Source organism: Herpailurus yagouaroundi, unplaced genomic scaffold (genome assembly GCF_014898765.1).
Source record: "Herpailurus yagouaroundi ecotype Mexico unplaced genomic scaffold, PumYag 164, whole genome shotgun sequence".
Taxonomy (NCBI): Eukaryota; Metazoa; Chordata; class Mammalia; order Carnivora; family Felidae; genus Herpailurus; species Herpailurus yagouaroundi.
This window is the reverse complement of record NW_024412405.1, coordinates 42382507-42406887: the sequence shown is the minus strand read 5'-3', so window position 1 is coordinate 42406887 and position 24381 is coordinate 42382507.

Below are 24381 nucleotides of genomic sequence, written 5' to 3'. Positions count from 1 at the left end.
AGTGCTTCTGTGAATTAAAAGTATCATCATTCACTGGGACTTACCATTATGGAAATAGATAACTCTCTAGCATGATGTCTTACTGAACTGATTTTTAAACAAAAGGTCAAATTTACTGGTAGCTAAAAAAATACATATATCTAAAGGAAATTATTAAGATTTTATATACATATCCATGTATACATTTATTCAATTATTTGCTTTGCATCTCCATTTAAATATTTTATTCAAAATAGTAGCTAAGATGCAATTAATCATATATTAACTAAATTATCTTTTTTAAATGCTGTACTTTCCCTGCATGTGGTATTGACTAATTCACTCAGGAACTTTCTTTTAGAGACTTGATGTTATAATTCCAGAGTTAAAATCAAAGTAAGTTCAAGGTCATCCTGTTTATAGGTACCTCAACATTTACTAGTATTTTGTTTACAAGTACTAACATCATTTCCATTTCAAGCTATTGCTGTCATTTTCCACGAAAGTTTCACCTGCAGTCCAGATAGGGAGACAGATGATGTTTTATTCTGATTCTTAGTGAATATTTTTAAGATAAATTTAATTTTGTGATTTAAAATTTTTTTTTTCAACGTTTATTTATTTCTTGGGACAGAGAGAGACAGAGCATGAACGGGCGAGGGGCAGAGAGAGAGGGAGACACAGAATCGGAAACAGGCTCCAGGCTCTGAGCCATCAGCCCAGAGCCTGACGCGGGGCTCGAACTCACGGACCGCGAGATCGTGACCTGGCTGAAGTCGGACGCTCAACCGACTGCGCCACCCAGGCGCCCCAATTTTGTGATTTTATAAACAGTTTCATCAGTATTAAGATACTGAAAATAGAAGATGTAAAAGTCTCCTATTAAGCATTAAATTGGTATCTCTAGGTGTGCATGTATGTATGTTTAATTAATAAATGACATGTTCAGCATTAGAGAAAACAACGACATCCTTAATTAAATGACTTTGCGGATGCACACTGGTAGCTTAAGCCATTGAAACATGAATGGTACTTCACATCTTCTAAGTATTCCAAACTGACATACATTGCTGAAGTCGTATTCATTTAGTCACATTTATCCCATGTACTTCAATTTTATCATGCTGTTGTGAATGACAAAAACTCTTTGTGAAGAGCATCAGTTTAACACTTGAATAATCTATGCTTTCCTTTGGTTATTATCTTTAAGTATTAGGTCAGCATGTTGGGGAAATTATTTCTCCTTTATAAGTTAGTTCCAAGTTTACTTGTTTCTATGAATATAGGTTATTTTTCCTTTGGGAGGATTGAATGCACTTAATCATCGATATGTCTGATTCTCATACTATGTGACAAGTGAGAATATAATTGAACTCAGAAAAACAATCAGGAGCACTGCAATTAATTATATTAATTTTTACCAGCTATAAAGAGGAGCAACCCTGAGAGTTAAGCTTACATTGTAAGATTCCCATTACCATAGATTTGGGACTGATATTTATATTAATCTGTTTCCTTTTTGAAAAGTAGCTAATAGGTTACTGACACCAAATTGTAAATACAGAGTTGGTTCATTTTGAATATATCAAAACATGAATCAATATTGTTATACTGCTGCCTTGTTCTTTTCATTACAACAGGTATATCCACCACATCTAATCAAATCAAAATATCAAATCAACATTACTATCTTGCAACATATGCATGGTCTCAATTCAATATAATTGAACTGCATTGATACTCATTAGGAACTTATGTGTAATTATTTATAAACCCTATAAAGACACACAAAAATAACTCATCCTATGTGTTTATTATTCAAATCCTGTGTTGATATCATTTTTAGTAATGAAAATTAATTAGGTGTCTTTGATGTAAGTTTATACAGAGTACCATTACCTGATCGTGGAATAAAATGTTGAGACCACAACATGTAACACAATTTAACTTTTGTAAATTAAAAAACACATACAAAAAAAACCCACCAACATAATTTTAAAGGTATATCTCCAGGTAGCTACATATATTTTAATTATATGCATATATGTATATCTTGACTTCTGTGAGCATATATGTATGTAGATTTTATATACATAAACACTTTATAATATACATGTATATAGTAATATATTTTATTAGAATACAATTATTTATGTACTCTCTGTGCATACAGTAAAAAATAGAATTGATTACAGTCTTTCACATTGACATATATCACTCCAAGTCATAATTGAATACACACTTCCCCACATTAAACATCCCCACTGACCTTCAAATACAGTGACTGATTTAGTATTTCTTCATAAACTCCTACATGGAAAAAGAACAATATTACTAAACATGAGTTCGTCTTCCATTTGAGTCAGAAAATCTAGAATATTTAAATTTTAAAATTACTTATTCCAGGTTCCTACTTCAGATGTACCAAATTTGAACCTCTAAGTGAGGCCCAGAAACCTGTACAATCTTAACACATCCTAGGTGACTCCGATAAGCAACCAATTTGGGGCAACAGATGTTTACAAATGCTTATATTAAAGACTTCAAACTATAACAAAAAAGAACTATTCTTTCCATTATGAAAATATTACATGCAACTTTTAGTGTTGTTTCAGTGTTGTTGTGTATTGTTTTTTTAAATTTTTTTTCCAACGTTTATTTATTTTTGGGACAGAGAGAGACAGAGCATGAACGGGGGAGGGGCAGAGAGAGAGGGAGACACAGAATCGGAAACAGGCTCCAGGCTCTGAGTCATCAGCCCAGAGCCCGACGCGGGGCTCGAACTCCCGGACCGCGAGATCGTGACTGGCTGAAGTCTGACGCTTAACCGACTGCGCCAACCCAGGCGCCCCTGTTGTTGTGTATTGTAATTAAATATATCTTGGGAGCTCCTGGGTGGCCCAGTCGGTTAAGTGTCCAACTCTTGATTTTGGCTCAGGTCATGATCTCATGTTTCGTGCTTGGGATTCTCTCTCTCTGCCCTCCCCTGCTCACATGTGAGCATGGCACTTTCTCTCTCAAAATAAATAAATACACATCTAAAAATATATACCTTGAATTAAAAATATTAGAAAATCGAAACATCAATATATTAACATACGGCTATTTTCCGCTCATACCTAGAGCATCTGTTACATTCTGATTTGAATTGTATAGCCAATTTTTATTATCTAAACATGAAATATTCTTTTTTGCGGAGGCCTATGTTTAAGGGAAAGTTACATTGGCAATTTTACTAAGTGAAGTTGAAATAGCCTCTGGAAAAATAAAAGATTTCTCCTGAAGTCAGGTACTTTTGCTTTTTGTGTCAAATTTTCAGGAATGAATAATTGCCAATTACTTATCTTCTAGTCCTCACACCAAATTCATGCTTTAAACACACATACACATGCATACACGTACATACAAATATTTTCTGTTTAGAGGAGAAAATCTCAAGGTCAAGTGATAATTTTGTCCATCAATGTGTACATGGTGTGAAGAACTGATCACAGTGGTTGTTAATGGAAACAAAATGTTGTCTGGAAATGGGAAATTACATAACAAAGAGAAATTAATTTTAAGTCAAAATCTGAGAAAAGGGTGGCTTGAATAAGGGAGTTAAGTATACATTTAAAAATATGCCATTTTAGGGGCACCTGGGTGGGTCAGTCAGTTAAGTGTCCAACTTCGGCTCCGGTCATGATCTCACGGTCTGTGAGTTCAAGCCCCGTGTCAGGCTCTGTGCTGACAGCTCAAAGCCTGGAGCCTGCTTCAGATTCTGTGGCTCTCTCTCTCTGATCCTCCCCCGTTTATGCTGTGTCTCTTTCTGTCTCCAAAACAAATATTAAAAAAATTTAAAAGATATGCCATTTTACGATTATTTTTGTTTTTAATAATAGGCAAATTTGGAGAGCCATGCAACATTGAAAATGTAAAGATAAATTAGTAAGAGAAAACTAAATGTGATTTATATGCGTTTTGTAAGTACATTAATGCTATGATATATATAGACTTCCAATAAATACAGAAGTGTATCTTCCTTGCCTAAGTAAATCAAAATATTAGTTTAACATCTTAATATTATTAAACTAGTAAATGAACATGTTTCAGGCAGCCCCTTACAAAAGCTTCCTTGGAAAAATGGTAGAATAAATAGAATGTGATCATTCATTTGTTCTACTAATATTTGCTGAGTATTTATTAAAATCCAATCACCATATGAGATTTAGGAACTATGAAGAGGAAGAGATAAAAATCCTGCCATCCACAACATCACAGACCAACATGGAAGACCTGATAAAAAGTAATAATAATATATAATAATTACTATTAATTAATACTTGTAATGAAAACAAGTAACTTCACTTTATGCAATGTGTGGTTACAGAGACATAAACACCATGGGTAAAATATATTTATATTTATATTTAATTAACTAATTAATTAACTTACTTATTTATAATAAATATATATTATTATATTAATAATATAAACATATATAAATATATTGGAGATATATATCAAATGGCACTTGACTCTGAGGGTATGAAGGCTGTGGATTATGTCAAGGAAAGGTTTTAGACAACGTAATATTCATCATTGAAACTAAATAGAGTTTTGCCACAAGAACAAAGACCTGAGCCTATTTCAGATAAGGAAGAGCATACATAAATGAAAAGAGGTGAGAAACCCCATGGGAAATCTGAGGAACTGTATCAACTCCATTAGACATATAAGCAAAATGCTTAAGCCCATGAAGCATGTCTTATTCTTCTATCTGCAACACTCAGTAGGTTTTGCCAAAACATATCGTTGGTAATAGGAAAATAAGCTAAAGCGTACCCAGGAAGATTATAGAGTACAGATGCATGAAACAGAAGGAACTATGAAGAAGCTAAGGCTAACGGTTTGTAAAGCAAATGGAGCAGTCCTACAAAAACAGTAGAAAACCAATATCACCACACCCCACCCCACCCCACCCGCACACACAAAAAAGCCAATAAGCCCCACCTGCTGAAAACATGAGATGCATTTACAGACATGGAGCTTCACGTGATGCTAAATAGGCCCTAGTTCTTAAACCAAGTCCCATTTCCTCTGCCTTCTGTATGTAATATTCTTTGCAGTCACTCCTTTGCGTTTATGTACATTCTTAACACTAACTCCTGTTTCTGAGAAAACTTCTGTTTCTTACTGTCATGAAAACCTAATTAAGAAAGAGGGTGTGATATGGACAATAAGAGTGAAGGCTTTCAAACCAGACACACATGAATTCATGTCTCAGGGCTTGCAAATACTAGATATTTGGCTTTGGCTATAAAACCTTTCAGAGTCTTTCTTTCCTGCTCTGTAGAATGGGGATAATAATACGCATTTCATAAAATTTCACCATCAGTGATTATGTTTTAAGCTTTATGTCTGGCATACAATAAGCTAGTAATAAATGTTATTCGGCTCAATTAATAATAATTATTTATTAAAGGAATGAATAAGCTGGTCTAGAGAGAATATTTATATTCAGGCCCCAGAGAAAAATCATTAATCCCATTTTTTTTATTTCATTTATGTGTCAATATCTTAGTAGAGATTTAGATAGCATGCATATCGGTTTTGCCAATCACACAAAGCTAGTCACATCAGTTAATGCTGGGATAGTAATTAAGATTTCAGAAAGATCCTGAAGCAGCCTAGTAACAAAAAATTAATCGTCATGTCTGGGGAATTTTTTGAACGTAAAAGGAAAGCTTTCAGTACTGATAAAAATTTTAAATGTGACTACTCTTTAAACCAAGTATTTACCAGAAAACTTTTTTACAAAAATAATAACACAGGCATGAGAAACATATGTACATAAATGCTTATTGCAGTGTTGTTTACAATAGTGAAAAACTGAAGACGGTCTAAAGGTCCATCAACTAGGAAAGTCTTAAATGCATTGTGATGTATCTATATTATGTAGTGATGCTTTACAAAGATGAAGGTGACCTCTTTGTAGAAAGGAAGTATAGTGCAGTATTTAAGAGCAAGTTCTCCCAAGCCAGACTACCTGGGATAGAATCTCAGTGATCATAGGCTACTTAAACTCTCTGTGCTTCTGTTTCCTCATCTATAAAGATGGAAAATTAAATGTAAATAAAAGTACGGTATAAAATTAAAATGAAAGAGTGAGATTAATGACATTAAAGAAGACATTATAGCTTCCGTAACAGGTATTTTTTTTTAAGTTTATTTATTTACTTTGAGAGAGAGAGAGAGAGAGAGAGAGAGAGAGAGAATGAGAGAATGAGAGTCGGGGAGGGACAGAGAGAGAGGAAGAGATAGAGAATCCCAAGCAGGCTCCACACTGTCAGGGCAGACCCCAACATGGGGCTCGAACTGGTGAACTTGAGCAGAATTTTGCTCTGAGATTTTGACCTGAGCAGAAATGAAGAGTGCGAGGCTTAACCAACTGAGCCACCCAGGCACCTCATAACAGTTTTTTTTTTTTTTTTAATTCTCCCTACATATTAGAGTCCCCTTGAGTGCTTTCAAGTGAGAGTGACACTGATGTCAAGGGTGACTGTGTACATTGTTTGGAAGGAAGACAAAATTGAAAAGATTTGGTGACAAGCAAACAGGTAAATACAAGGAAAGAAGAAGCATTTCATGAGTGATATAGTTTTCATCGGGAAACTAATACAAACAGGCAGAGATCATCACATTTTTTGCAAAATATATTGTATAAAATTTTTGCAAAGAACAGGGTAGCTGGGAACGTGCAATGGCATTACTCATAAATATAATTTTATTTACTCTAAAGGAATCTTTACCAGGAATCTAGTTTTTCCTTTTTCTTTATTTCCTATTATCAACAATTTCTAGAATTAAAGTAATCTTGGCAAAACATCAGTTTTCACACAGAACCATTGAAGTGTCTACTGCACATTAAAGTGAAACATGGTTAGCGTGTTCTGCTTCTTTCTACAAACGTGTTCATTTGCGTAGTGGATCCTCAGACTTAATAGGAAAGGTGACTATGTCAAAATGCTGAAGAAAAACAGTTAATGATTATTACAGGTTACTTGGGGTATAATTAGCATTAATGCCACTCACAAAATAGAGACCTCTGGCAGCTACCTATGCCCGATCAAAATCTATTTTGTCTCTTTGACACCGGAGCAATAAAAAATCTGCCGAAAGTTTGGCGCACAGAGAGGAAACACATTTCTCCTTGGTCAATACATATTACTGGACTCAGTGGGGCTTGAGTAATAACAACGAGACCCTCTGTAATCAGCTGTTTGTGTACTTACGCAGATGTCTATAGGGCAACCGATGGCATGCCTTTTGGCTTTTCTGTTAGAGGAACTGTTTATTCTGCTGTGTAAATCAGATAAGTCAAATATGGCATGACACAAAGGCAAATTGTGGCTCACATTCGTCCTCCATAGGAATTACTGAAAAGGAAAAGGCTTTTTTTTTTTTTTTTTTTTTTTTTTTTTTGGTAAAAAGTAAATGTAATTGTACTGTAATCTCAAAATCATGGTGTGTATTAAAATATTCTGCTGCAATACAAATTAAGTGAATAGGGAACCAGTGAGAAGATGCCCATGCCATCGAGGGGGTTAAACATGAAAAATCACAGATGAAAACAATAAATTTGTGAACATTTGTTAAGATAGTCGTGATTTCTAATAGTAATAATGTCATCATCCAGGTGGAATTGCCAAATTAGTAAAAATGTAAATTCTGTATTCAGTCTTCCAAAACAATATAAGAAATCAACAACATAAAGTAGTAAATATAGAAAATTAAAAACATAAAGTGGTAAAATATTACAAATTAAAAAAAATCTAAAAATATTCTATGAAAAACAGCATATTTTATTTAAAAAGACATTAACTGCAGGTCACTGGTTAAGTTACTTGATATTCTGAGACTTTAAGGGCCTTGAATTGATTAATGTGAAATACTGTCCATACTCAATGTTGAAGACACTATTACATAAAATAGTGTGCCAGAGAAATGACTATACTGTATTTTCACCTCTTTTTAACGTCTCAACGGGTAGTAGTTTTCATCTAGCTTTCCAGTCTTTCCTATGGATGCTTTTCCACGTGTAAGTCAACTTTATAATTTCTGATACACATGCTTAATAAAAATTATGTCCTGTCAATTCTTTAGAGTAAATATTTCCACTATATCCCTGCAGGTAAGGTAAATCTTTCTCCTAATTTTCTATTCCTTGGCTTGAAATGTAGGTAAAATGCTTGATACCTTGTAAGGAATACTTACTCTCACAAGGTTAAAAACTCATTAACACGATCAAGAACATTAGCTGATACTTTTTTTTCCTCCCTAGAAGAAAATTTAAATTATAAAAGCTTCATTACTAGAATTTCAGAGGGGCAAATCCATATATTGACTTTTAGACCTGGAAACTAGATAATTTTGTATGCTTGTACCTTTCATTTCATTTATAAATTTCACGTAATCCATTGTAACTTCAGATAAAGCAAAGGAAAATGCAACTTCTCAGACTGCTACAATGAAATAGACTCAAAGTCATGCAGAGCTTCCAATTTATTTAATTATCGTATTTTTAATTAAAAAATTATTTCATTTATTTATTTTTTTTCTTTTAGCCAACACTTTGGAGTCCTTACTATAAGCCACCCAATAAGTTTGGTTCTAGACACACAAAGGTGACGAGCAAAGACTCCGTCTTATGGCAATCTTCAGTCTAGATCCATAGTTCCTAAGCATAGAAAATGGACATTCAACCTAAATATTTTCTATCTTCCATTTATTTACTCACCCTTGTGTTATTCTTTTTGTTTCTATTTGAAAGATAAAAAATAATGATACTCACTAACTTACATGTAGCTCACAATGTGTCAGGTCCTGTGCTAAGCGTTTCAACAAATATGAAATATCTTATATTTGCAACTATATGAGGTAGAATCAACTTTTGTCCTAACTATATATATAAAAAAAGAGCCTTAGAAATTTAAAATTATTTACCTAGAACTATATAGTTAATGGATAGCAAAGAAAGTTGTATATCTTTTACTTAACAACTTTTATAAAGAGAATAGTACAAGAGAATTTTCCAAGTCTAGTCACAAGAAATCTAGATCCTAGTTCCCAGACATATTCCATGGAGGAAAAATGTGTGCACGGTCAAATATCTTCCTGAAATATATATTTTCCCTCTGCATACACAATTTATGTTAGTATTTAATAAGACTGTGGGAATATTACACTGAAAATACCTGCTTGGCTTTTTTTTTCAAATCCACCATAAACACATTTTTTTAATGTCAAGCACACATTAATATTCCCTGCCACTTGTAACACACCAGCACTTCGATAAACATTGATTTACATGAACAGTTGAGATTGCAAAGTTTCCTTATGGAAAATGAAAACAGAAGAACAAAGAAAACTAGCTGGATTCTCCAGTGTAAGTCCCCAAATCAGAAACCTGTAAATTCATTGGACAAACAATGGATATGTATCCTGATCCTTCCAGTTTAAAAGGTCTTGGGAGATTTTGTGACAGGATTAAAAACAAACAAACTTTGATCATCCCTATTTGCTGCGGTCCATTTAACCATGCCTGAGACTCTCCTCTGATATCAAGGATGCTTTCTTGCAAAGGTGAGCTTTTAATTACTGGAAGTAATAGGGGAAAGTGTACAGCTGGCTAATTAACAAGCTAGCACCACTACCAAAAACAAAGTTAAATTACTTGTACCTCTAATAGCGACCAATAGATCTATCATCTTTGTATAAACAGGACTGAACATATTTGTTACTTTACTTTTATTATTGTACCTAAGATTATTGATCTGGTAGACAGTGTTCAGTAAATTCTACGTGGCCATCTGTTACCTTAACATTGTACTATGCGGTACGGCAAGGATCAAGCATAGGGTGACTCTGAACAGTCTTGTGAAATAATGGCATAGAAAGGGAAACTTACTATCCCCATTTTAAAAGATAAGATTTAATCACTTATCAAGTCCAAAATGATAATGCCTCACTAAAAAATCCATCGTAAGTAACATACCACCTTTATGCTCAATCGCTCCCAGAGTTTAGGAGGAGTGGTATCATTCTTTACTCCTTGAAGGGCAAGTTTACCAAGTTTATTTCCCATTACTCCTTTTCTGAAGAGGCCTAATAGCAGCACTTTTCATTCTAAATTTTTGTAGATTGCCCTGTGTTTCTCTGTCTCCCTCACTCGCTCTTTTTCTCTCACAGGCTAAAATGTATGGTTTTCCAATTTCCTGCTCCTGTGCAATCATTTGCCTCTCTTTAATCTACACTAAAACAAATGGGAGGCAATACCTAAGAAATTATTCTGTAGTGTCTTAAACATCCTTGCTTTAAAATTTAAGAGAGGGTTATAATGAGGTTCCTACTGTCATGCAAGATAGGTGAATCTGTAATTTCATGACACATTCAAGAATTATTTTCCATTTCGGTGGACTAAAAGAAGTGTTTCTCATTCCTGGAAACCAAGGGACTATTTGCTGGCTTCTTACAAAATCTGTTATGAGTAAATTTAGTTCAATGAGCTGAAGGAAAAATGTGGAAGTAAGTCATGCTGATAGACAAAATGGAATAGAACCCTTTGTAGTGCATTAGGAGGTACTCTCCTTTTTATTCATTACCTGCATTTTCTCTCACAGTATTCAGAAAAACCTAAGTAACGAATGTGTTAGAAGCTTTCAGTAAAGAACTGATTTCTGAAAGGTGAAAGGAATTTAGAAGGAAGAGTGGTGGAGCTTTGTATTAGTTTGGGAAATGGAGGAAGTTGTACTAACCAGTGAATTAACCAGATTAACTAATGCTCCCACATTATTGGGAAGTTTGTCTAATCTTTTTGAAAACAATATTGCATGTCTGTCTTAGTCTGTTTGGGCTGCCATAATGAACTACCAAGGCTCAGTGGTCTCAAAATGACAAAAGTTTGTTTTCCATAAATTGGGAGGCTGAAAGTTCAAACTCAGTGTACCAGTGTGGTATGTTTGTGATGAGTGCCCACTTCTTGCTCTGCCCTCACATGATGGAAGGGCCAAGGGAGATGTCTGAGGTCCCTTTAAAGAAACACTTTAAAGGGCCTAATCCCACCCATGAATTCCACCCTCATGACCTAATCACCTGCCAAAGTTCCTACTTCCAAATACTATCACATTGGGGATTAGGTTTCAACCTATGAACCTTGGAGGGTCACAAATATTCAGTGGAGAGCAAGGTTCTCTACAGATAAATTCCCCATGGAAAGAAACACAAGTGTACTTGGGGCACCTGGGTGGCTCAATCAGTTGAGTGTCCCACTCTAGATTTTGGCAAGGTCATGATCCCAGGGTTGTGGGATTGAGCCCTGCTTTGGGCTCTAGGCTGAGTGTGGAGCCTGCTTGCCTACTTTAGATTCTCTTTCCTACTCCCTCTGCCCCTCTCACGTGCACTCTCTTTCTAAAATAAAATTTTTAAAAAATTAAAAAAGAACACAAATGTGTCAAAAAGATGATTTCTTGCATTGACAATATTGCTATTTAGGGATATTAAGGAAAATTTTTTCACATCTAATATCATTCATGAGTTATATCAGCATACTAAGTGATAAACACATCTATGTGGAGTTTCCTCAAACCACTAGCATGCAATACTTTCAAACAACAGAATATTTTCGGTTATAAATGTATGAAACTGAGAGTTGGGAGAAAAAGCTAAAATATAGTCATTATATAGAACTGTTTTAATGTATGGATAATTCATAAGGTGAAAAAATTCAGAGTATTTTAGATTTTAATTAATCTCTTTAATAGGTCTGAATGAAAGCAAATAATTTCCATGAAATATTGAAAATAAAATACAAAAGCATGTTTTCTATATTTCGAGGCAGTTTTCCTCCTGCTAGATTGCTAGATGTGATAGTTAATATTTATGAAAAGTACCAAAATGTGTTCAACTTTTATAAATTTTACAACCTACGTGTTTCTTTTGCCTGCTTATCTGTAACTAAGATTTCTTCCATACACTAAGTGATAATTTGGATAGAAGATTCATTGAAAATCACAAAACAACCATATTTGATTTCTCATAATAGTCAATGACAACTTTATTCCATTATTTTATCGTATTCTACAATTGTCTTTTCCCTTCTCTTTCCTCTCTGAATTCATATAATGGCAAAACAAGATTCTGTATATCCACAAAATGGTTCTGGACCTTAAATTTCCAGCATTAAAAGGAATTAAAATAAGGTAAAATCTTCAAAGACTTAAAACCAACACATATTTGGATGTCAGACTTTTTTTTTCTTTCAGTTTCATAGGGAGAAGTGTCTAAGAGATTAATGTTTCACTGGCTTCAAAGGGCATTTTTATCCACTTCCATTGCCAACAAAGGCTGAATAGCAAAAGGCTTGTTTGTATTGTCTTTAAGATTGGATTCCTATGGGAAAATATTTCTTTCACACATTAGTTGGGTAATGAAGAAATGATATTTGTCCTGATGGTTTAGAAAGGCCTCTGGACTAACATCTTGATTACAAAAGGAAAATGGCTTTGATGTTGAAGAAAATGTAATGTGTGTGTTTTTTTCCTCTATGAAATACCTGATGATGTCTCAACCTTGTACTTTCTCTCATTACATAGTATTCCAAGTTTTATAAATGAAAGCAGCACCATATACTAACTCTACTCACATTCCCTGTGTGACTTTGGAAAAATAAGTGGTCTTTGAGTTTCCTTTGTACATTTCTCTGTACATCCCTCTGTACATTCTGGTCTTTGAGTTTCCTTTGTAAAATGATTAGTTTTAACTTAATAATTCCCTCCATTTCTTGCACATAATGGTTTTATGAGGCTGTGTGAATATGCGTTTATGTAAATAAAAGCTAGGGTAAACAGTGAACTTAAAGACAGATATGTTAAGACAGAATTGAACTTTTAGGTATTTATGTTTTCCCCAAACTCCAAATTATGGTAATACAGATTGTGCTTTCTTCTTCTGCCAGCTGGCATCACCCTAATTAGAGACGACCATCAGGAGTTAGAAACCCACGATTCAGATATTCAAAATGCATACTTTCATTTCTGTCCACTTTTAGGATCCCTTCATGGATATTTTTGAGGATTGTCATTAAAGATACTTAAAAGTGATCAAGAGGGGAGGTGGGTAGGGCTTGAGCAAAACAGGTGAAGGGGAGTGGGAAATATAGCTTTCCTGTTATGAATTTCCTGTTATGAATACAGCTATAGCGCTGTATATTGACAGATGGTAGCTACATTTGTGGTAAGTATAGTGTAACATATAGAGATATGGAATCACGATGTTGTACACCTAAAACTAATGTAACATTGTGGCAACTATATACATCAATAAAATGTAAAAGTAATAAAAATAAAAGTGGTCAGCACTCTAAAGCCTCCAAGGTGAATGTGAGTCCTGTCAAATAAATCTAGGAATTACTAATATTTGGGCTGTTGCAGTTGGAATTAAATTCAAGGAAAACATTCCTTACTCACCTTCAAGGTCATTGTCATAGGGTTACTTTATTTTTTAACACTTTATTTTCCTAATTCATCTTCCTTTCCTCCCTTCTTAAAAGTACACATGAACTAACATGGAACATATGGATCTAATTAACCAAATAAAGTTATTTACCAGAGAACTTGTGGAGAAAAATGTTTATGTATTCATATTTTATAAACCAAATCCGAGCAAGGGAATTAGTTGGGAGTTACTGAAGATCTCACTAGGTACATGATCAGTTCCAAAAAGTGTCCCTGGAATTTTAATACAATGTTTAAAAAAATTAAGGATACCCTAGGACAGAAACAAAAATAATTCTGTTTCTGTCCAGGTGATCCTGAGGTGATAAGCCATTTAATGATTTTAAAAAGTAAACTGAGGGGCGCCTGGGTGGCTCAGTCGATTGAGCGTCCGACTTCGGCTCAGGTCCTGATCTCACGGTCTGTGGGTTCGAGCCCCGCGTTGGGCTCTGTGCTGAGGCTCAGAGCCTGTGCTCAGAGCCTGCAGCCTGCTTCGGATTCTGTGTCTCCCTCTCTCTCTGACCCTCCCCCGTTCATGCTCTGTCTCTCTCTGTCTCAAAAATAAATAAACATAAAATTTTTTTAAATAAATAAATAAAAAGTAAACTGACTACAAAAATGAGGAGTACATAGGTGGCATCATTGTAAACTATAATTTGTACATAAAACAATGACATAAATATTATGAAACAGTTTAAGACTCTTGAATTTACAAAGGCAGGACAAGAATACAAAGACTTCAAGGAGAAAGTTACGTTAATAGTTCTTATGTAGTGGTTATCTTTCTCATTAAGTATTACTCTTTTGTCTCGTTCATTTTGGTTTCCGGTATTGCCAGAAAACAAAGCCAATTTTTTAGATTGTTTACCTTTTCAATTTCAGGTAAAAACAAAAGGAAATAACGGACAAAAGAATGAAGCAGGGGGAAAAAATCCCCTCAGGCAAATCTTGAACTCACCTTGTTATGTTATTAATGCATTAACCTCAAAGGAATCAATATTCCTTTGAGGTTAACACATTAGCAAATCTAATCCTTTTTTTTTTTATTTGAAGCTGTTATAGAAATACTAGTTATGTGAACTATGATTTTGGAATTTTAATTCTCTTGTATTTTCATAGACAAAGTTTATAAAATACTTTTAATATGCATCATTTACTTTTTATGTTTATCTGTACAAGCCCTGTGAGAGAAAGGCAGGGTAGACACTGTTATCAAACTGTATAGAACAGAAGGGTGAAACTGATAGACTGGGTATTTCTTGCTCAAGTTTGTGAAGCAAGTAAGTGAACCTGGATACCATGGATCTAAGCCCACCACCTCTCATGGCTTCCTCTAATAGTCCGCTGATCATAGGTGTTTTTTAAACACACTGCAGGCTCAAAGTCCGTTTCCCAGATATGCATTCAGTTTTTTCCATGAAAACATTTCATAGAAGAAAAGAATTACTTCCTAGTTTGAAAGAGAAGATAAATTGGATGTCTTGCTATAAATTTTTTTTCAATACTTGATAATAACAGGTTTTAAATTTAATTTTCCATAGATGTTTATATTATGCTATCTCTTTTACTTTCAATCACTTTACTGGAAAATTCCTATATCCTCCTAAAATCCACAAATGGCTGTTGCAGTTTAATGACAGGCACATGTAAAGTAGGGGAAGTAAACCATTTTCAGTAATCGTACCTTGGCAATCTCAAGCTGCCTTTTCTTTGGCTTCACTGGTATATTAATACAAAGACTAAACCAGAAATAATTAAAATTATGGAAGGAAGTGTGCATGTTTTTAATATTAAATAAAATTAAATATTAAACCACAATACTGCTGCTTTTCTTTAAAGATAGCAGAAGTAAAAAAATGAGAGGAAGGATTAACATTTTATTCAATCTCATTCCCAGTGTGTGAAGAAGCCTCATGAATGTTGGCAAAGTGACCTTGTGTAATTGTATTTCAATACGTTAATAAATCTAATTCCTGCCTTCTAAATTGAACTACATCTAAAAGTGTACCATATTAAGTATCATTAACTGATATCAGGCATGAAAATTATTTATATTGAACAATATTTGTATGACAGATTGAATAAAATTATAAAATTTATAAGTTTGATGTTAGTATTGTGCTTGAAATGTTCAGTACCTCCAAATTGACATAAATTTGCTATTTTAAGTTTAAAACTTGTTATAGTATTACAATACTTAAATATAAAATTACAATACTTAAATATAATAAACGTTTCTTGAAGTTATCTACTTGGGGCAGAGATTGAGTGTGTCAAAAGTATCGAAGTGATGCACACTGAGGATTTATGTGACAAGCAACAATAAAAAACCCACATATCCATATTGCACAGACATTCTACACAGAGAATCTCCAGTTTTGGAAGCCCTAAGCTGTTGTGTGACTTATCATGCAGCCAAACAGCAGTGGTCCCTAAAGTGGTTCTTGACAGTATATCTGAAACCCTATACTCTTTTTAAAGAGTTTGCCGGGGTGCCTGGGTGGCTCAGTCGGTTAAGCATCTGACTTTGGCTCAGGTCATGACCTCACGGTTCAAGAGTTGAGCCCTGAAGCCTGCTTCAGAATCTGTGACTCCCTCTCTTTGCCTTTCCCCTGCTCATGCTCTGTCTCTGTCTCTCTCTCTCTCTCAAAAAATAAACATTAATTTTTTAAAAAAATAAAATAAAAATTAAAAAGTTTGCCAATGTGCAAAGGAAACTTTGTAGGAAACACACTTATGAGACTTCAATGGGACTAAGAATTCTGAATGGATAGAAGGTCATTTCTGTCTCTGATTATACACATGTATGTTTATGTGGGCTTATGTAGAAATTTCTCAAAATAAAGACTGACAAATGTCAGCAAAATTAATCGAAATTTAATATTGTCTCAGTAAAAGAACATTCCCCTTGACCTGGACTAAATAGAATCTCACAGTCTATTGTAGCATAATTTGTTAAAATGAGATATTTAATGAAAAATTATCCATATTAATGTGTATATACATATTTATTTCCATGTTAATATATACACTCATATAGACTTTTTTTTAATTTTTTTTTCAACATTTATTTATTTTTGGGACAGAGAGAGACAGAGCATGAACGGGGGAGGGGCAGAGAGAGAGGGAGACACAGAACTGGAAACAGGCTCCAGGTTCTGAGCCATCAGCCCAGAGCCCGACGCGGGGCTCGAACTCACGGACCGCGAGATCGTGACCTGGCTGAAGTCGGACGCTTAACCGACTGCGCCACCCAGGCGCCCCTCATATAGACTTTTTAATTGGTACATAATATCTGAATAAAATACAATTACAATACTTAAATGCTATGATTAAAAATCAAGTATTGGATAACATTACTAAAAGTAAAGAAAGGTTTGGCATATCATCTAGAAATTTGAGCATTTATGGGGCGCCTGGGTGGCGCAGTCGGTTAAGCGTCCGACTTCAGCCAGGTCACGATCTCGCGGTCCGTGAGTTCGAGCCCCGCGTCAGGCTCTGGGCTGATGGCTCAGAGCCTGGAGCCTGTTTCCGATTCTGTGTCTCCCTCTCTCTTTGCCCCTCCCCCGTTCATGCTCTGTCTCTCTCTGTCCCAAAAATAAATAAACGTTGAAAAAAAAATTAAAAAAAAAAAAAAAGAAATTTGAGCATTTATGTCACTAGGCTTTATAAGCTACTAAACTTTGGTAGAATTAATAGCTAGAATTTTAATAATGTGGCTTCTCATTATCCTTTTTATTCTTACGATTTTTATAAAAATTAATTTTAAATAGTATACCTTTAACCATCATTGAACTTATGAGTCCTCTTAATGCCAATTGCACACACTTGTATAGATGTGTTTTTGTCTGTTTATAAAATATCGTGAGAAACTAGGTCATAAAGCCAAAATACAAATGTTCCTTGTTATTTTTTTTCCCAGCAATGAAAAATTGCCAAAGCAAGAAAGTTGGAATATAGAGTAATTGGGTAAGTAGCTAATGTTTAGAAAATTAATACAAAAAAAAAAAAAAAACCCAACACCTTATTTAGGGTACGGCTTCAAATTCACATTTCGCTTCATAGACAAGCATAACTAAGCATTAGCATAACCAATCAACCAAGAAAAAATTATTAAACACCTACTATATGTCAGATAATATTTAAAAGTTTAGTTCTGGGAATGAATAAAATAGACAAAAATCTCTGCTATCATAGAGTTTATATTCTAGTAGGAGAAGACAAACAATAAATAAAATATGCACTTTCAAATGATGGTGAATGCCTTGGAGAACATTAAGTGAGCGGCCTAGGACATTCTGGGTGTTTGTGTGCTTGTGCATGGAGGGTGGTTTGGAGCTTGGCTGCTCCATTCAAAAATGAGTAGAGGTGTAGGTGGGAGGTGAATAGTGGAAATCAGATCACACAGAGCCTCTAGGACATTGTAAGTCCTTGGCATTTTACTCTGAGCGACACTGAAGTGGCTGAACAGAGGGGTGCCTTGATCTAACTTAATTTTGTAAATAGACCAGAGTAGCACTGTTGAAACGTGGCAGAATTCTGCACACATTTTGATTTTGCATTTGAACTCATTTGATTAAGCATAATACAAACAATAAAAATTTAACCCATGTAGCCAAAGCCATCTGTGTGGTATGAAAACATATAGTAGGAATTATTATATTAAGTTTGTTTCACTGTGATGTATGCAAGAGACCATAATTCTGTAAGTTTTGAATTAATTTGGATAGTATTATATCACAGTAATAGCTGTGCACAATTCCATTGTCAATAAATTAGATAAACCTATTTCAGTTAAAGATTTCTTACATTTAAACTTTGTTATTTGCATTTTTCCTTTGTACTAATCATTAATAAAAGTTCATAGAATTTGTGAAAATATAGGCACTCTTCCTATTCGAAATAAATTCACAATATTTCCTAGTGGGTTTACACATATCAAAATGGAAAATGTTCATAAGTTATTTATATAATATGTTAATACTATATATTTTTCTAAAGATGTAAAAGATACCATATAATAATGCTCACTTCAGCAGCACATATACTAAAAGATACCATGTAATGAAATAGGGGAAGAAATTGATTCAGAATCCCCTTTCGTATCACCGTAGTTCTATACTGAATTGTCCTTAGGTATTCTAAAGTCTGTATATTGTGCCAAACAGCAAGCCTCATGAGAGTATTTGTGAGCTTTGATTAGGAGCCAGTATATAGCCGTTTTCATCTAATGCATCCCTATAGCGGGAAACCTAAAATGAGCGCACACTGTTATCTGTTCTGAAAACAACATACTATAATAACCAGAGGTCATCTTCCAGACAAGTCTATCAGCAGGAACGTTGGGGTCCAATGAGAATCCAACAGAGAAGCAGTGATGGCATGCAAGCTGCAAGCTGAGAACTTCTTCAGTTAAGTGTACTACAGTAGATTTGACCTTGCCTCTGGGTACCAACAAATTCATACTTTACATGAGCTATTTTATGTTAACCAAAGACTCAGTGATTCTCACTGTTTGGTTTTTTAGGTCTTAATGCTTTTCTGCAGCGTATCTCCTTTACAAGACATGATTATACAGTAGCAAAAAGCATTTAGGATATACACAAGAATGGATACCTGAGATGCAGTTTTCTTTTCACAGTGATAGTTCCCGTTAACTTTCAAATTTCATGTGAATTTCAGCTCCCTTCTTGCTCTACTGCTGTGCAATTGTAAAGAAATGATGAATTTTTCATCAGTTGCTTTTTTATTATAGTACAGGTAATGGGTCACTGGAGTAGAAATCAAAATAAATAATTACTTATTTTGGTCTTGTGAATTACTACCCATGTGACCTTGGGTAATCTCTTTGACCTACAGTTTTTTTAGTTTATAGAAAGAAGACAAAATACTGGTCTTGTTTATCTCACAGAGGTAGGGTAAAATATTTTTTAATTGTAGGATGTTAACATGCGAAAGGTGTTTTAAGTACAGATATTTTTGGTTTGTTTTTCGCTATGTATGTCATGTGTAAAGCCAGTCCTTAATTGAATAATAAAATGTGATGTTTTTCAAACATAAAATGCATTTCACTTGTTTCAGATATTATCCAGGGTAAACTTGATGAATGTCTTACATAGACCCTGGGCTTTGAATTTCTCCTCAACTCCAGCATTAAATATCTGACATTATTACTAGCTACTCTATTACTTGGTGGTTTAAAAATTAGCTTTTTGAATAAATTAATAAATGTGTAATTAAATTAATAAGTTATTCATTTTTTCTTCAATACATATATTTACTTATCAATTCAAAATTATGGATGAACACTATAGAATTCATATATTGATGAATCAATTTAAAATGCCTATTTCTGTATAAAAGTTTGAGGTTTATCTATTTTTTAGACTAGCATCTAAATTTTTATTCTATTTATTTTCTGTAAACTATTAAGCAGGCTTTTATTTTATTGTACACATATCTCATTGTCTGATTTCCTGCTCCAAAAGAGTTTAGAGGTCACTTCATAAATCTATGCTTTCTCAAGTTTTCATGTGACTGTATTGGTCCAAATAACTAACAGTCACTAGAAAAACCATTTAAACCATCTTTAAAAAAATTGATATAGTTTCTGAGATAAATAAAGAAATATATAATGAGAGGGTCGATTTCCATTGAAAGTTGGGTGATTCCTTTTTTAAAACATTTTTTTTCATGTTCATTTATTTATTTTTGAGAGAGAGAGAGAAGGAGAGGCAGAGAGAGAGTGCAGAGCCCAATGTGGAGCTCAAACCCACAAACTGTGACATCATGACCTGAGCCAAAACCAAAAGCCTGATGCTTAACAGACTGACCACCCAGGTGCCCCGAAAGTTGGGTGATGCCTTAAGATGATAAATGATTTTATTTTCTATCTTTCTGGTTAGTTGACATAATGGCACATAGCCATGACACTATCCATCAATTGATGACTAATTGAAAATTTCTAATCAAAAAATGTCATTGTGAATAAATACATCTCAACAAGAAATATGAGGAAAGTGTACCAATACCTATTCTGCAGGATTATGTGAATATGTGTTAAAATAGAGCACAGACAGTATTTGTCAGAGATGACATTTCTGTTTGACACAGAACAAATGCTGTTAAGTACAAAAAGGGGTCAATTTTAGCCTAGGACCACCTGTCCAGATTGAATGAAGAATTTCCTTTTTAATATACATAAATGTAATATTTAAGTATACTAGTAAAGTCATGTTATGTTTTATAATGCTTTACAGCATTTCCAAGTTTTTCCCCCTTAGATGAGTAAATTCACTTCTAGTTTTAATTAAATGTGTAATAACCACCAGCAAACTCCTGACAAAATATGATTAAATATCTGAGACCAATAGATTTCTGGCAAAATATGTGTCATTTTCCTATTTATATAGGTCTTAATGTGGCTATTTAGAAACCCTCAAATTGAGAATTGTGTTAGTGTATATATGTATGTGTGTGTATATATGTGTGAGTATATACACACACACATACATGAGTACACGCACAAATATGATTTTTCTAAAACATCTGTTTGCTTGTGGAAGTGTAACACATGCTACCTGTCACCTCCAGAGATTATGTCCCAACAGTATTGAAAATCAAGAGACTTGGAAGGTACCCATACGTTAATGGAGAGAGGAAGAGAAATTTGAGCAGTAATAAATAATTTGTTTAATCCTGTTCAGTTATGAGGACAGCTGGTTCAGAAACTAAGCTGATCTCTGAATTAGTTTTGGTGTGCTTAGGTAAATTAGCTTGAAAAGAGCAGAAATAGCTTCCAAATTGAAATCATTTAAGTCCCTTTATAACATATTTGATCTTCTCTATCATTTGCTCCCCTGTGCAGTTATTGATATAATACCTGAAAAAACTTCTTCCCAATATGTATTTTATTACCATTGATTATATATAGATTTTAGAAATTTAAACCACAGTATAAACCTGTCATAAAAATAATGACTAGTTATTTGATAAATAAAACTATTTTTTCAAACTTCAAAATTAAAAAAATTCTATTTCTCTGTTTCTAAAGAATTTGATTCTGTGTATGAGTTGTGGTGGAATAACAGACCATTTCTTTTCATTTGATATGGCTCCAAAAGCTTCTAATATGATCTAAACCACAGAAACTTCCTTTTTATAAACTATCATAATGTTTAATTTACCTATTACATTTATCAGGGAAATTAGTTTTTTGATGGCTTTTGAAGAGAAACGTTTTAAGTGTAATCAATGAAAACAATCTCAAAATACTGTCATAATCGATATGATTTGCAAAACAAAATGCCATCGCTGATATTCATTGTAAAATGTAACTCATATGTAGAAAAATTGTCTTCCAGTGAGTACATATCAATGTTCAGAACACAATTATTTTAAGTTTTCAGAGATTCATTTATTCATTTTTATGTGATTAGGGGAGTTAGGAGTTTTGCTTATCTTGATAAGATGATACAATTGATTTGATAATTACTTAGGACTATTGTGCTAACTGTGAATGGAAGTCATTATGTAGAAATGGGTTTTTTTTGTATGATAAGCAAAAATAACACCTCAGTAACACCATATGCGTGCCTTTTAATTAAATTTGATTAAACAACCTTCAATTAAACTGTTTTCCTTTATACACACATTTTTCTTCTTAATTATTTTGAAATATTCTAAATTATTTCTGATGATACATAAATCTTTCAAATTTGGCCATAAATCTCATTTAAAATATTAAATTTACAATATAATTTGTATAAAGGAAATATGCCTTGAAGCAAAAATCTAACTCTACTGAATTTGGAGGGCCATGGGATTTTTTTGGCATAATTTTTCCTAAAACACCTGTGGCATTAGCTGTCATTTTTCATTTAGAGTTTGTAGTATAAGAACTCGATACTTATTTTCCCTCATGGATCCACTCCGGACATGTGGTTAGTTGTTAGTAATTTCAATAAGTTTTTCAAGTCATAGGGCCCCAATTTTGCAAAAGACTCATTCAAGAATGAATACCTTTCAAACAAAGATTAAAACTTGGTTGCAATGACTAAATGTTATCATAATGAAAATTTTCTATAACTCTTGAGATAAATTTTTTGTCACTTTAACCATTTTTTGGTTGTCGTTTGATTTAATCCTCAATCCTTAGTGATTTATTTCTTGTAACATTGCAGTAAAAACTCCCTTAATGTAAAAAATTTATGAGGATTGGTACACATCTCTGGAATTTCAGTTTCTTTTGGCTACTACATATGGGCAATCTATCTTAGGAGACATTTCTGGGGATGTCATTATTCATGTTATGCTACAGAAATAATTGCCAGAGATTTTGACTCAAAACATGGGCCCTAGAGAAAATGGTTTCAAATGAGACTAACTCTGACTCTAATTACACATAATTTAATTTTTCTGAATTTCATAAATCTTAAATGTAAAATGAAAATGATAATTCTTACCTTACATTAAGAATAATGTTTCTAAAGGACATGACATATAATTGCACATAGTTTTCCTTCACTTTCCTCTTCAGGTGAAACCATATTTTGTTCTAATTTATTTTTTAAGTACATATAGCTTTTTTTTCCTTGATACATAAATTAAATTTATTAAATTATAGAACAGGATAAACATCACATTGACTCTTAAGAAGACCAGGCATTGTTTCTGCTTTGTAAAAATCAGGGAACCTTAGCCTTATACCATCAGTGTAAAGTTAAAGGAAAGACATATGTTTAGACTTTTAAGTCTGAGTTTTACTAGGGAGATATGTACCTCAAGAACTTAGGTTTAAAAAGTGAAGATGATAAACAAAATATAGATATAAAACAATTGATTATAAGCTGTGAAAATTATGCTAATAAAAAAGTGGCTAAGCTATTAGAAGTCCAAGGATAAAATGAGTAAAATATATTAGATTAAGTGCCTTCACTAGGTAGACATTTTATGTTGTTTAGTACTTGCCTCTATGTGGTATTTCTTGTTGATTTAGTAATATTGTGGGGATTCTTATACAGTTGGATATAAATTGCTTATTGGTGGAGGTAGGGGTGTTAAGCATGAGCACACAGCGAGCAGTCATAAATCCTGGAGAGAATATAAGGAATGGAGCACTGCTATAACAAGACAACAGGGAGAGCTACTTCCAGAATGGTGATGTGAGGAGTTCTGTAGACCCTCTCCCAGCAAAACAAACTTAACTGGTGAAAATTATTAAAAGCAAAACAAAACATACAACTATTTAAAGTCCTTGGGAATTGTTCTAAGGGCATGGAGCAGATTAAGAAGTATTTCATGAAGGAAATCTACTAAATCTCACTAAGAATTTGAGCTCACTCACTTCTCCCATCAGTTCATTCATTGTATTGGAAGCTATAATACTGGTTGGAACATTCAAGATAACAGTGCTGGCTTTTCCCCTATATACCAGATAAGAGGTAATTTATCTGCACAGAAAGCCAAAGCCACCAGCTTTTCTCACTCCCACAGCTTCCTGTTTTGGAAGTTCTATTCCAAGCAAGATAATCTGAGCCACCCAGGACTCCTTTCTCCATCCAGCTCCCACTCCTAGGGCAGAGATTCCAAACTGAGCACACTGCAGTCTCAGTCACCCTTACTCATAGTGCGTAGGTTCCACAAAAGGAGAGTAAACCTGAGAGGAGTGGAGGCTAATGCCCTGGACCAGAAAACCAACAAGCAAATATCCATACGCCCATCTCCAGAGCAGCAGCATGGAGGTTATGACCCGAGGGAGAGGCAGCCTAAAAGAACAGAAAGTTTGGAAGTTCTCAATAAAAATAACCTTATTTGAAAAAGAGTGTGGAGATGTCAAAACCAATAGAGACTTTGGTAATAATTAAGGATT